Source organism: Anser cygnoides, chromosome 1, assembly GCF_040182565.1.
Source record: "Anser cygnoides isolate HZ-2024a breed goose chromosome 1, Taihu_goose_T2T_genome, whole genome shotgun sequence".
Taxonomy (NCBI): domain Eukaryota; kingdom Metazoa; phylum Chordata; class Aves; order Anseriformes; family Anatidae; genus Anser; species Anser cygnoides.
The window spans coordinates 159,436,442-159,449,970 of record NC_089873.1 but is presented as its reverse complement, the minus strand read 5'-3'; positions in this window follow the sequence as shown (position 1 = coordinate 159,449,970).

Sequence of the window (13,529 nt, the reverse complement as noted above, 5' to 3'; positions counted from 1 at the left end):
CACAATAAAAATAAGTTCTGAACATTTGTGCACTGGTTTGAAACATCAGATGGGTGGTTATTGTATTGCTATTCATTAGGCTGACTGAACATAAAAAACTGAACATGAAGCTATAACTTCTAAAGAAATCATCATATCACAGAGGAAAAAAAAATAAAAAATAAAAAATAAAAAATAAAGCCTCCTGGAGAATTGTGAGTTGACTTAGTAGTATGCTTTCCTCCTTCATTCTTCCTATTCGAAGCAAGCCCTAACAATACAGTATCTCACTGGTATTCTTTCTTTTCAGAGGACATCTTAATAACCAGTTAGTTTACATTACTTATTTTCAGTTTGGTGAAACATTTAGAAGAATTATATTGCCACTCTGTCATTTCATAGCATGAAACTCATAAGGATTATTCACATTTATCAGGGTAGTTTGAGAGAGATTATCTGATGATCACTGTTTACATCATATATATTCAAACATAACAGATATAAGTTTAGATTTTTCAGCCTTAGCCTCTTATTTTTGCAAATGCCATTTTGCACACAGTTTGATTGAAAGGACACTTTTGTACCCTTGATTAACTATCCTACCACCAAAGAACATAACAACAACTGGAAGGGGAAGACTTCCCACTTCCATAAAAAGGATGATAGATTTACACCTACATGCAGAAGTCACCTGGTAGATGATGTAGGTATAACTTGCATAAACTATATAAAAAGCCTTTTTTAAAAAAGTGAAATGTGATGATGAAAAAATACATAAAATAATATTTATCTGAAACTTATCTGTATCTTATAGGAATTTATATTCTTCTTCTTTTATTTATTTTTTTCCTTAACTTAATTCTTCTTGCCTTTGGCATCCCTGCCCAGTCTGCTTTTAAAATAAATGTATATAACATAATGGCAGGATTGAACAGACTGTGAAAATGCCTGTGCTGTTCTATGGTAACATGATCTAACACACCCAATGATTAAGTGAGAAAATTAAACATTGACTGTATTGGTTGCTCCAAAGATGCTTCAGGTATGACCAGCTTAATGGTTGTTCTGGTCCCAACTCCAGCCCTCTGTTGGAGGGACAGCAGAGCAGGACATAGACAATCCAGGAGGTTCCTGGAATGAATTGATGATAACTTCCTTCTCCAAGTGATAGAGGAGCCAACGAGGAGAAAGATGATGTGCTAGACACTGATCTCACCAACAAGGAGGGGCTGGTTGAGAATGTGAAGCTCAAGAGCAGCCTCGGATGCAGTGAACATGAAATGGTAGAGTTTAGGATCCTGAGCTTACTGTGTTCCCTCCTCGCTGCCCTGGACTGTGGGAGAGCAGACTTTGTCCTCTTCAGGGATCTGCTTGGTACAGTACCATAAGACAAAGCCCTGGAGGGAAGATCCAAGGTCCAAGATGGTGACACCAAGCCGTGTGGTGTGGTTGACATGCTGGATGGAAGGGATGCCATCCAGAGGGATCTTGAGAGGACTGAGGGTTGGGCCTGTGTAAACCTCATGAAATTCAATAAGAACAAGTGCAAGGTCCTGCATCTGGGGCAATCCCAGGCACAAATAAAGGTGGGCAGAGAATGGATTGAGAGTAGCCCTGAGGAGTAGGACTTGGCAGTGTTGGTTGATGAGAAACTCGACATGAGCCAGCAATGTTTGCTTGCAGCTCAGAAAGCCAACCATATCCTGGGCTGCATCAAAAGCAGTATGGCCAGCAGATCAAGGGAGGTGATTTTCCCCCTCTGCTCTGCTCTTGTGAAACCCCACCTGGAGTACTGCATTCAGCTCTGGGGCTCTCAGCACAAGAAGGACATGGATGTATCAGAATGAGCCAGAGAAGGGCCATGAGGCTGATCAAAGGGCTGGAGCACCTCTCCTATGAGGACAGGCTGAAGGAGTTGGGGTTGTTCAGCCTGGAGAACAGAAGGTTCCATGGAGACCTTATAGCAGTCTACCAGTACCTAAAGAAGTCCTACAGGAAAGCAGGAGAGGCAATCTTTATGAAGGGGTATAATTATAGGACAAGAAGCAATGATTTTAAACTAAAAGAGGGTAGATTTAGATTAGATATAAGGAAGAAATTCTTTACAATTATTAGGGTGGTGAAGCACTGGAGCAGGTTTCCCAGAGAAGGTGTGGATGCCCCATCCCTGAAGTGTTTATTGCCAGGTTGGATGGGGTCTTGAGCAACCTGGTCTAGTGGAAAGATGATCTAGATGATATAGACTGAGGCTTCTTGTATTTAAGCTAAACTGACACTTCTGTCTTCAGTGCCATTGGTTACATCTTATGCAACATACAGGTGCCTAAAAGATAGAGATTACAATGCCTAGCTCTCGGATGCCTTGTGGGTGGCTTAAAGTAATATACCACAAGCATGAAGTGTTGAGAGAAAGAATATAACTCTTGTGTCAATGTTGCTCTCTTTCATTTTTTAATTTCCTAAAATAATATTGAAAACTTCAATTTGAAAAAGTTGAACTGATGTTCAGTCAATAAATGATACAAAACCACCAGCTTCTAATGTCACTTCCTGGATGGGATATAAAAGATGATGAGAAGATAACAGAAAGACAAGAGAAATGCAAACTGAAGCCCTGATCAGAAGCCCTACCAAATGGGAATAATCTAAGGTAGCAGGTAAATTTGTCTAATGACAAGCAAAATTTTAAAGTGGCGTGGCTTTCTCAGTCTGATTAGATGAACATGATCAAACAAAATGCATAATAAAAATGAAGAGGTCTTTTTGTTTTCAATAAATGACTTAGCTAATCATTTAGCTAAAGACAAAATCTGTATATTTATATGACCACATACACTGCATTTAATATTTTGTTCATATAATCAATAATACATTCAACTCAAAATGACTTCAAAACTTACTCCAGTGTACTTTGCTGATATTAATACATACAGATTTCATGACACCATATGAACGTAGAAATACTCAGAGATTAAATTGCTGTTTCTATTGAAAATTGGCTTTGCAATTTTTTCACCACCAACCACAACTTTGTGACCAAAATTATATACTTGCGCTTATCCATACCTGGGGAAATATGATTTATTCCTATTCAAACTGGATGTCTATCACATAATCAGGAATTAGTGTGAGTCCTCCTCAGACTATTTTTACAATGTTTTACAGTTTGAATGCAATGTGAATAAGGATTTTTAGCAACTGTATTTCAGCATGGTGAGTTAAATGTTTTAACGATTTCATACTGTTACTTTCTCACAGTGTACACAATAAAAGTGAGTATATGCCAGAACAATATTTATTTTGATTCACCAAGAACCATTCACTTAACAGCAGGAGAGATACCTATATGAGGTATTTGGAACAAAACTTACCTCTAGGGTTATGCTTTGTATGGGGAATATCTTAATTAAGTTCCATTGCAATATTGAAACTTGAGAATGAGGTCGTAGCCTGCTGTAACATGAAAGCCTTTAATTTGCACACTTCTGTTCTATTGAATAATCAAAGAAAGTTTAATTGAGCACTCTAGAGCCCTGGGTGTTCAGAGTTTCTATGTAGTTACATTGTGTTCTCTGTGCTGTGGTTTAACTCCACATAGTTATTTAGGAGCTCAATTAAGGCAATTAAGAACTACAGCTGGGGTTTTTTTTTGGACTGGCTGTGCTCAACCTGGTTGTGTAATTAGACTCAAATGGATACCTTGCACCCACTTCAGCCTCAGCCTGGCAATGCTTTTGTGTGTGACAGAAAAGCATTTTTTTTTTTTTCTGGTTAGAATTTTCGTTATTACAAAGAACAAACAAATATAATGGGTGCCTTACGCTACAGTCATAAAAATTATTTCTTTGCTGCTCATAGCAATTCACACTGAGGTGACATTTTAAAAAGCACCCAACAAGGCATATATTCAAAATATTTTGGCAGCTCTTGGGGTTTTTAGTATTGGCTTAAATCTCATTTTAGATTTTTTGAAATGCTTACCAGCCTCAGACCTCAATAATTTGAAACTTTATCTGAGGTTCCCGTAACCACATAAGTGCCATTTATCTGTCAGTAGTTGTCTAGGTGTAAAAGGCAGGTCCTCAGGAGCCTGTCTTAACTGAGGGCCTTAGGGCTCTTGCATTACTTGTGCAAACAGCTTCTGCAAAGGAAGTAGGCTGGCAGCTGAGCCTCTGCTTTCCAGGCATGCCAACAAATCTCCAGGCAACAAACTGCTCATAGCCATCAAGTTTATTTCACAACTAAGTCCTACAGGAATTTACAAACTATATAGTGCTCTACTTGCTATTCCCCAAGCAACTTGAGGCATGAAGAGGACTACTGAAGAGGCAGTCAGGGACCACTGTGCTGCTGTGTAGAAGAGAGCCAAGGAGCCATCACAAGGCTCCTGAACACCCAAACTGACCCTTATCTTACTGCCCATGTTTTGTTTTGTACCATCTCTGCTAACTCCCTGAAGGATAAATCTGCAATACAGGGGGCTTGCCCTCAGTAGACTGGAGGCAATCAGTGCCACCCATCTTGTAAGTCCAGTGGTCAGTTCTTGACTCGACAGTGACTGGCCATAGCCAGCAAGACCCTATCCATTCATTGCTCTGTGCTTCCTCCTAAATGCAGCCAGGAGAGGCAGCCAGGTCTATGTCAATCAGTAATAACATTCCTAGCCCTACCTGAGGAGATGTAGAACATCTTCATCCCACAAATATCGATTATTTTAAGGCAGAAATATGCAGTCCTTCCTGAAATCAACAAAGAACATCAAAAAGGAAACACACAACTGGTTTTATAAAACTGTAGTCTGTCAGTGAATTGACAAACTTCAGATGGAATAAAGGAGACACCAAGTTTAAATCATGTCCCCCACATACTACATATTTTGTGTGAAATTAAATAAATTTGTCCAAGGAGATGCACTAAGAATGAGCTGTCCCAAAACACCCTGTCGTCTGGCAACTGGGAAGCAGTTTTAGAAGGCTGGAGTTGGGATTCATGTATCTACTCCAAATCAGTCAAACTAAAGGCTGAAAAACAATTTTCTGAACTTCAAAACTGAATATCTTAAATCCTGTTGTGCTGCTTCATTGAGGAAAAGCCTGGGGGACCTGTCCTATTTCTGTTGATTAGCCACACATCTTCTGCTGGAGTTCAAGAAGGATTTGGACAATGTTCTCAGACCTGTAGTCTTATCTTTGGGTGGTCCTGTTTGGAGCCAGAAGTTGGACTTGATGATCCTTGTGTGTACCTTCCAACTCTGGATATCCTATAATTCTTTCCCAATATAATGACCTTTGATAAACTCATCCCCAGAATCTGACTTTCCCAAGGCGTACTCACAGACCCATCTATCTCAGGGACTTCAAATGGCATAAAGCCTGCTTGCAGTCATTCAACACAGTGCCATGCCTAATTATGCTGAGTATTGGAAGCGGTATAGCTATTTTTTCCCCTGTTTGGATTCACACCAGTTGCTTCACAGGGTTGGTTGGCTTGCACTAACTGCAGCAGCAATATAGCTATACTGCTTCGTGATCCGAGTTCCTTGTGTCCTTCCCATGTGTCCTGGTTTCATCTGGGATAGAGTTAATTTTATTCTCAGTAGCTAGTATGGTGCTGTGTTTTGGATTTAGGATGAGAGTAATGCTGACAAAATGCTGACGTTTTAGTTGTTGCAGAGCAGTTCTTGCTCTGCAAGAACTTCAAGAGCTTTTCAGCTTCTCCTACTACACTGACAGTGAGGAGGCTGGGGGTGCACCAGAAGCTAGGAGGGGACACAGCCAGGACAACTGGCCCAGACTGGCCAAAGGGATATTTAATACCGTGTGGTGTCAAGCTTAGCAATAAAACTATAAAACTGGGGGGGGGGGGGGGGGAGGGGAAGGGGGATTGGCCAGTGGGAGGCTGTGGTGTTTTCACCTTGCGTAGCAGCTGAACTCTACCACAACTGCTCTGTCACTCTCACTCCCCCTCCTCAGAAGAAGAGGGGGAGAAGAAAGTATGATGGAAAGAAAAAAAGGCTCACGGGCTGAGATAAGGATAATTTAATTAAAGGGAAAGATAAGAGAGAGAAAAAAAAAAAAAAAGAAAAAAAAAGGCCGTATGGAAGCACAGAGAGAAAAAAATATATTCTCTACTTCCCATCAACAAGCAATGTTCAGCCACATCCCAGGAAGCAGGGCCAGGGCCTCAATAGGCATAGTGGTTGTTTGGGAAGACAGATGCCTTCATAACGAGAGCTCCCCCCCACACACCCTTTTCGCACCTTTTATTGCTGACTGTGACACCACATGGTATGGAATATCCCTTTGGTTGGTTTAGGTGAGCTGCCCTGGTGATGTTCCTTCCTCGCCTCTTGCCTACAGGCTCTTGGGGGGTGGGGGTTGGAGGGAGTCCTGATGCTGTGCCAGCACTGCTCAGCAACAGACAAAAACAATGCTGTGTAATACCAATGCTGTTCTAGCTACAAGTGCAGAGCACAGCACTATATGGGCTGCTGCAGGGAAAATTAACTCCATCCCAGCCAGTCCGAGTATAGAGGCAGCTGCTGCCTCAGTCAGGGGGTAGTGAGTAATTGCATTGTGCATCACTTGTTTCGTATATTCCTTTATGCTAATTTTTACTATTATTTTCCTATACTTTTATGTCCTATTAAACTGTATTTATCTCAACACATGAGTTTTTCCTTTTTTTTTTTTTTTTTTTCTGTTTCTCTCCCTTATCCCACTGAGGGGAGTGAGCAAAGAGCTGTGTTGCTTAGCTGCCTGCTGGGTTAAACCACAACACCATTGTATTGTCATAAGTTATTTAGAAATTTCTAAAAATAAGACACCACAATGTCTATATTAAACATTTCTATCTTCTATCTTTAGTTTTCTGAAGAGCATAAATTTAGATCTAATAAAGTATGTATATGCCTATGTACAGCTAAGCAAATAGCCAAATGTTTGAAGAGATGAGAAGGAAAAATATTGTAAGAATAACAGAAAAAAAATTCTACTCCTAATAGAAGATTTGATATGACACAAAGAGAAAGAAATGCTGGGGGACTGGAAGAAAAGATAAGGTAGCAAGAGAAAACCTACACAGATAATACAAGAAAGGATACATGAAAGTTCCTATAAAATATTTGTTCCTTAAATACAGCAGTTATGACTTGCATCAGTAAGAGAACTGGCTATTAAAGCTTATTTGCTTTATTGAAGAAGTTGAGGCTTTCTGCTCCATTTAGCTGCACTTCATGATGCCAGACTCTGAAAAAAGAGAGCTTAAACTGATAATCCTATTATGCAAGATAACATACGAGCAGTAAATGTCTCCAGTAACAAAACTGTAAAGGAATATTAAAAATAAAATAAATTAAATTAAAAATAAATAAATAAAAACCTTCTTCAAATATTTCAATGAAATATCAAGAATTTGTTTTCCTTTAAAGGCACAGAATTAGTCCAAATTTATAGCAGTATAACTACTAATGTAATTTTACTGAATCCTTCTTGATAATTTTTCACCTTTACTGTATGAGATGCACATAAATTGCACCTGTTTCTTTTTTTTTTCCCTCCTCACAGGAAATCTAAGAAATCTTTCATTTTCATGTTAACAAGTTAAAATTAAAAGAATTCTGTATGGAGATTTAAAAGGTTGTATATGTATCTACATGTGACATAGTTATGTTAATAAGGCAGAAAGTTGCAATAAAACTGAGGCAACCCTAAAATCCTCTCAAATGGCTGTCAGCAACAAAGTCACATATCACAGTTTCTTTGTTAGTTTCATAATTGAATAGCATCAGATGTTTGAATATTTACTGGACACAATTGTGGAAGCGCAACTAAAAGTACATGTAACAAAAAAAAAATACTAATAAACAAAAGATTCCTAAAGAAAGTTTTCATCAAAGAAAATGTGACCTTCAGGCCAGCAGATTTGTTATTCAGCCGTGTAATAAGACAATGTACATTTTTAAATTGGCTTGTTATTCCCTTCCAATTTCCTGAATGTTTCTTGAAAAACTGTTAATATATAACTTTAGGATTAAAATCTTAATTAAATAGACTATAATTAAAAGACACATATAATTAAAGTTCACATATGCTTCAGTGTTCCACCAATGAAAAAGGAATTTACCAAATGTGTTCAATGGAGGAGAACTTGTTTTCAGAAAAGACAGTTAGTTCAAAACTTGATTAATACTCTGTACAGTCTAAATTTTAAGGTCTTGCAAGTGGGTAAGGCAAAATCTTAGCAGGATATAGATCCATGGTCTCTTTCACTAGCAGTTAGTTTACTTCTCATTCATGCTTTTCCTCCACACTATTTAATAGCTTCACTTTTTATTCTCACTCATTTTTTGCCCATACTGAACAACTTATTAAATAAACCTGGATATTTTTTTTATATATATTTAAGAAAAATAAGTACTCCATGTATTCTCTTATACTGGTTTAGAATTCATGAGTATGTATTATTTAGTACACAACAGGGCAACTGGATTGATATGCTAAAAACTAAAGAGAAAGCAAATATAAACCATGCAATTTTATAAAATAAAGCATATGAGAATACTAGCTCATATCCAAGCAGCTGGCATGGTCAGGACAGCAGTCAAAAAGTTCTCAAATGCCATAAAATTAATGCTGAGTAGAAATCAAAGAAACAATGCAAAATAGGATGTTGGCATAATAGCCTGGTTTTCTACTTTTCACATTGTGCTACAGTGAAGTTAGACCCCACTCCTGTCTCAGCACTATCACCTGTGTTGGTCTGAGTTCACAGCCTATCCTTCACTGTCAGTAGTGTTAACTTCTGCAGGAAAATGCCTAAGTGTGACAGTTAATTCAAAAGATTTAATCTTTCAGGTAGGAGTTCAGCATCAACATCATTTTATGGTTTTTGAAGGAGTCACAGACTGAAAATCTTATGACCTGCTCTGTCCAAAGGGTCAGGCCAGCTGTCCTTAAAATCTATTATTCCTATAAATCTTCTTACCAGGATACATTTGAGACATCATGCATGGTGCAGAGGTCAGGTTTTTTTGTTTTTTTTTTTTTTACTGCAGTTTTTCTTTTCTAAGGTAAGAATACACTCAGTTGTCATAAGTCAAGTCCTGTACATGCTCATTAGAAGGCCAAAACATCAAAAAGTCCCTAGTGTATTTGAAGAGCTGTTATTTTAGACTGAAGGGAGGAGAGGGCCAGGGAACAGTCACATCACAATGTCATCAATATATATACACGATATGTCCACTGTGTTGTGAGATAACCTGTACACACATCGCACTGTTTGCACTATGCCATGCTGCCTGAGCTCTGAGCAGGTCTGTATTTATTCTCCTCAACTTCCAAACACACAGGAGGTGAGTCAGCTCCACTCCAGAAAACTATATTAGCATTAACTTCATATACACTGCTTCTTGGGTGTGCATTGCTGATGTCAGTTTTTTGGCCATCTCAGAATAACCCTGCATTCTCACCAAACCTAGACCATCCCACTATATGCTACATCACACATCACTATGCCAAATAACAAAGATAGCCTAAAAGGCTCTAACATCACTACTTATTTTGAACTATGTTTTTGGCTGCCTAGGGAATACTGTAACGAGCTAATAAGGAGAAAAAATCTGATGCATCTGCCCTCAACAACTGCAACAGTAAGAAATGTCAAAATTAGAAACCTAATGAATTAGGCCTGTACTCATAGGAGTCTAGAATAAATTGCAGGGAGAAAGGGTATATAGCCAGGGACTACCTGTAAGAAACAAATAAAGTTTGGGGTTGAATTTATAGAATTCCTAGTTATGAAACTTGTCTAATTGTGAAAGTGTATGTAACTTTCTGCCTATTAAAGCAATTCTCAAAATAAGTAAATAGTGTACCACCACTGTTTTGCCTAGAAAGGTGCTCTCTACCATCTGGCCACTAAATTAAGGTCACTTTCTGAATCTTTCAGTGCTTCTTACCTTCTCTGTGCATTTCTAGTTGTGCCCTGCTCAGCAGGAGACATGTTGAAATGGGCATATTGGTGTGCTTTAACTAGAACTACCTCAGAGAAGAAGCTCTAATTACAGTCATAGACCATCCCTCTAACTAAATTCAGAACAGACTTTTGTTGTTATTATTTTTCATGTTTTGTTGTTGTTTGTTTGTTTTACTGTTATAGCCAGGATCATCTGGTTTCTACCTTCTTCAGGATAATTTTGAGGTGTTTGCATTGTTTTTATTACAAGCCTTAAGAACAGTGCATAACTATACTTGGTGTACATGGCAAAGGTTTGGCTTGGGGGGAGCTGCAGGGGTGGCAGCTCTGAGAAGATACCAGGGGCCGATCCCATGCCAGACACAGGTGGATCAAAAATGGACCCACCACAGGACACAGCTCATCCAGTTAGCCAAGCTGGTGATGCCTCTGTGACAACACAACCAAGAAAGGGCAAAACCACTGCACAGGAGGAGGGAAAACAAACAAAAGGAGTGAGAAACAGCAGAGGGAACACACAAGAAGAAGAAGAGGGAAGAGGTACTCCAACCACCAGAGCAGAGATTCCCCTGCAGCCCATGGAGATACCACAAAGGATAAGATTTCTCTGCAGGCCATGGAGAACCCCACACTCGAGCAGGTGGATGTGCCCCAAAGGAATCTGCAGCCCATGGGTAGAGCCTACTTTGGAACAGGCGAAAAATGGGATCAGGAAGGAGCAGTACCACAATGCCTATTTCCCAGCCACCCTTTGCCACTTTGAAACAGGAGGCAAGGAGGAGGAGATAGAGAAGTTTGGAATGAAGGAGTGAAGTTGAGTCTGGGAAAAGGGGGAAGAAATTGTTTTAGTTTAAACATTGCTTTAAAATTTGTCTTTGTTTCTCACTACCTGAATCTGTTTTAATTGTCAATAAATTAACTTTTTGCAAGTCAAGTCTGTTTTACCCATGACAGTAATTAGTAACTGGTCTCCTTGTCTTTATCTGAACCCATAAGCTTTCTTAGCCTACTCTCTCCCCATGCTCTGCTGAGGAGTGAGTGAGTGAGTGGCTGGCTGGGGGCTTGGCCCTTAGACAAAGTTAACCCACCACAGTAGATTAAGATGGTGGGCATGACTCAGACTTTTTTACCCCAGTCTCCTCTATACACAATGGTAATACTTGCAGAGAACGTGATTGCTGGTGATGGACTCTGGAAGCAACTAGTTTCTCCACTGCTCTACTTGTCATTTTGTCTTTAGCAGCCTTAGGAGTGCTCCTTGTTACATGCTCTATGGGGCAGCACCTACTGAATAGCCACTAACTACAAGTCTCCTCAGACAGCTGAGTCAAGTTGAATATTCAGCATAATTTTTAAAAGACACTGATTATATGAGGTTTACATCCCAGGACTCACTTTCAGAGAAGGTACATTCACTCTAGATTATTTAAAATGGGGTAGACCACACTTTCTATAACGCTGCAAAGAGGGCTATAAGTATATAACAGCGAGGAAATCTTCCATCTGGAAGAAGAGCTGCACTACAGCTTGCCATTGATATATTTCTGTGATTCATGGAGTAGAAAAGCTATAGCTTTTATGTTGTAATGCACAGTTAATTCATTTAAAAATTTTAAGAAATCAAAGATTACAAATAAAGACTATTTGAATCATATTGTATAGAATAATGTATTTTAACTCCACAAATATGCCTAAGCATCATGAAAACAATACGATTCCTTTGATTTAGTATGTCAATAACCTGAGTCATTAAGCATATCTTAGTATGTCCTTCCAATTATTACTGCAATTATTTAAAGATTAAGGCTCCCTAAAGATACACAATATGATGAACTAGAATAATTCCTCTAAAATGTATGGTCTGAAGATATCCTACTGAACTGTGGATAATGATTTATGGTCTGTTAGTAAGAGATGCAATTTAATTGCACTTTGGAACATTCCTAAAGCAGCAATCATCATGTCACAGAGTACCTGCAAAATGTCAAACTCTAATTATTTTCATGACAATGTTTCTCAGATTTGACTCTGGTAATCCTTCACCCTGAAGGCTTATCCACAGAAAATGAAACATCAAGTAAATTATGCTCAGCTGTCTTCTTTACCATGTGCCATTTTGTCTAAATTTTGTCAGAGTGTGAACACAGGAAGGTGATCTGATCTGTTATGGAGCTAATCCTAATTCCCTTCATATGTACAAAGCTTTAGTTAGTTTAGAAAACTATGCCTGTTAAATGATAGGTAGATACATGGATAGATAATATATTTTTTTCAGAAAAACAGTAACATGATAAATTTTAGCTCTGTGGTCAGATTCCAAACTACCTTACAGTATGTTGACACCAATGAAATGTACTGCTTTTAACGAAATTAAACTTATACACTAGTATACTGATCAGAATGAAGCCTACCTTTCTCAGTTTTGTAAGGAAAAAGAATAGGAAACATTGAATTAGCTAGTCCATGAAATTCGCACCTCCTGATTTCGAAGTCTAAGTTTACAAATAAATGGAATCATTCTGTGCTCTTCAAGCAAATTCTTTCACTCTTCCCAGTTCTTCTCTAGCTGTTTTGGTGAACTTGTCTCTAACACTTTTTCCCCATTTAATAGTGTCACAGAGATTCCCTCATGCCTGTACTTCATAGTCCCACTTTGATCTTTCCCTCAACATTCTTTATTCATTCAGTGCTTCAGATCCTTGCTGTGATTATCTCTAGATACATTCCCCCCAGTATATATCTGGAGATAGTTCTTGGCTTTCCTAGAGGCGTGTTACTCACACCAGTGAAATTCAAACAGGAGCCCAAGGGCAGATCTTATTTTGAAAATCCATATTGGTAAGTCTGTATGAAGTAATTACTTACTGCTATGTTCATATAATATGCCTCCAAAATCTCTACTCATAGGCACACACCATAAAGTAGAATACAAATATAAAAACCCTGAAAGTCCTACAATCAGAATAAATGGAGGAAGACAGGAGATATCATTTGAAAGTCATAAATAAAAACCTGTAGAAGAAAAGTACTTCAGTGAAAATTACGCTATTTTGTGTCTGAGCTGTGCAAAGTGGTACCGATGGTTCTCAGATCAGAAACTGCCTCTGTGCATACACTTTGCCAAGAGTTACTTATTCACAGATCTCAAACGAAACACAGAATTTGTCCCCTTATTAAAACCCATGACTAATATTTGTAGTTCAATTTTTAAATTACCTGAATATCACATGAAGAACTGGTGGAAGTGCAGAGGTCTTTACTATAGTGACATATGCTTGTAGTAATTTATAAAAGCAGATCTCCAAGAAATTACAGAGACAATTTACATTGTATTTCTCATTGGATGTAATACTACTTGGTTACAAAGGCTTCAGTGTTTTTCTATGTGTAAAGTCTTTGCAAAGTTCAGCAAGATAGTCTCTTTGCAGCACTTAATTCTTAGGTGCCACTCCCATGGTACAGAAACGTAAACAAAGCACTAAAGTTGTTTACACAAGTGGGTTCTACAAAGTTAAACTTTCTACAGTGCATTCCCTGGGAGCAGGAAATTCTGGAGAGAGATTCATGCAGAGGGA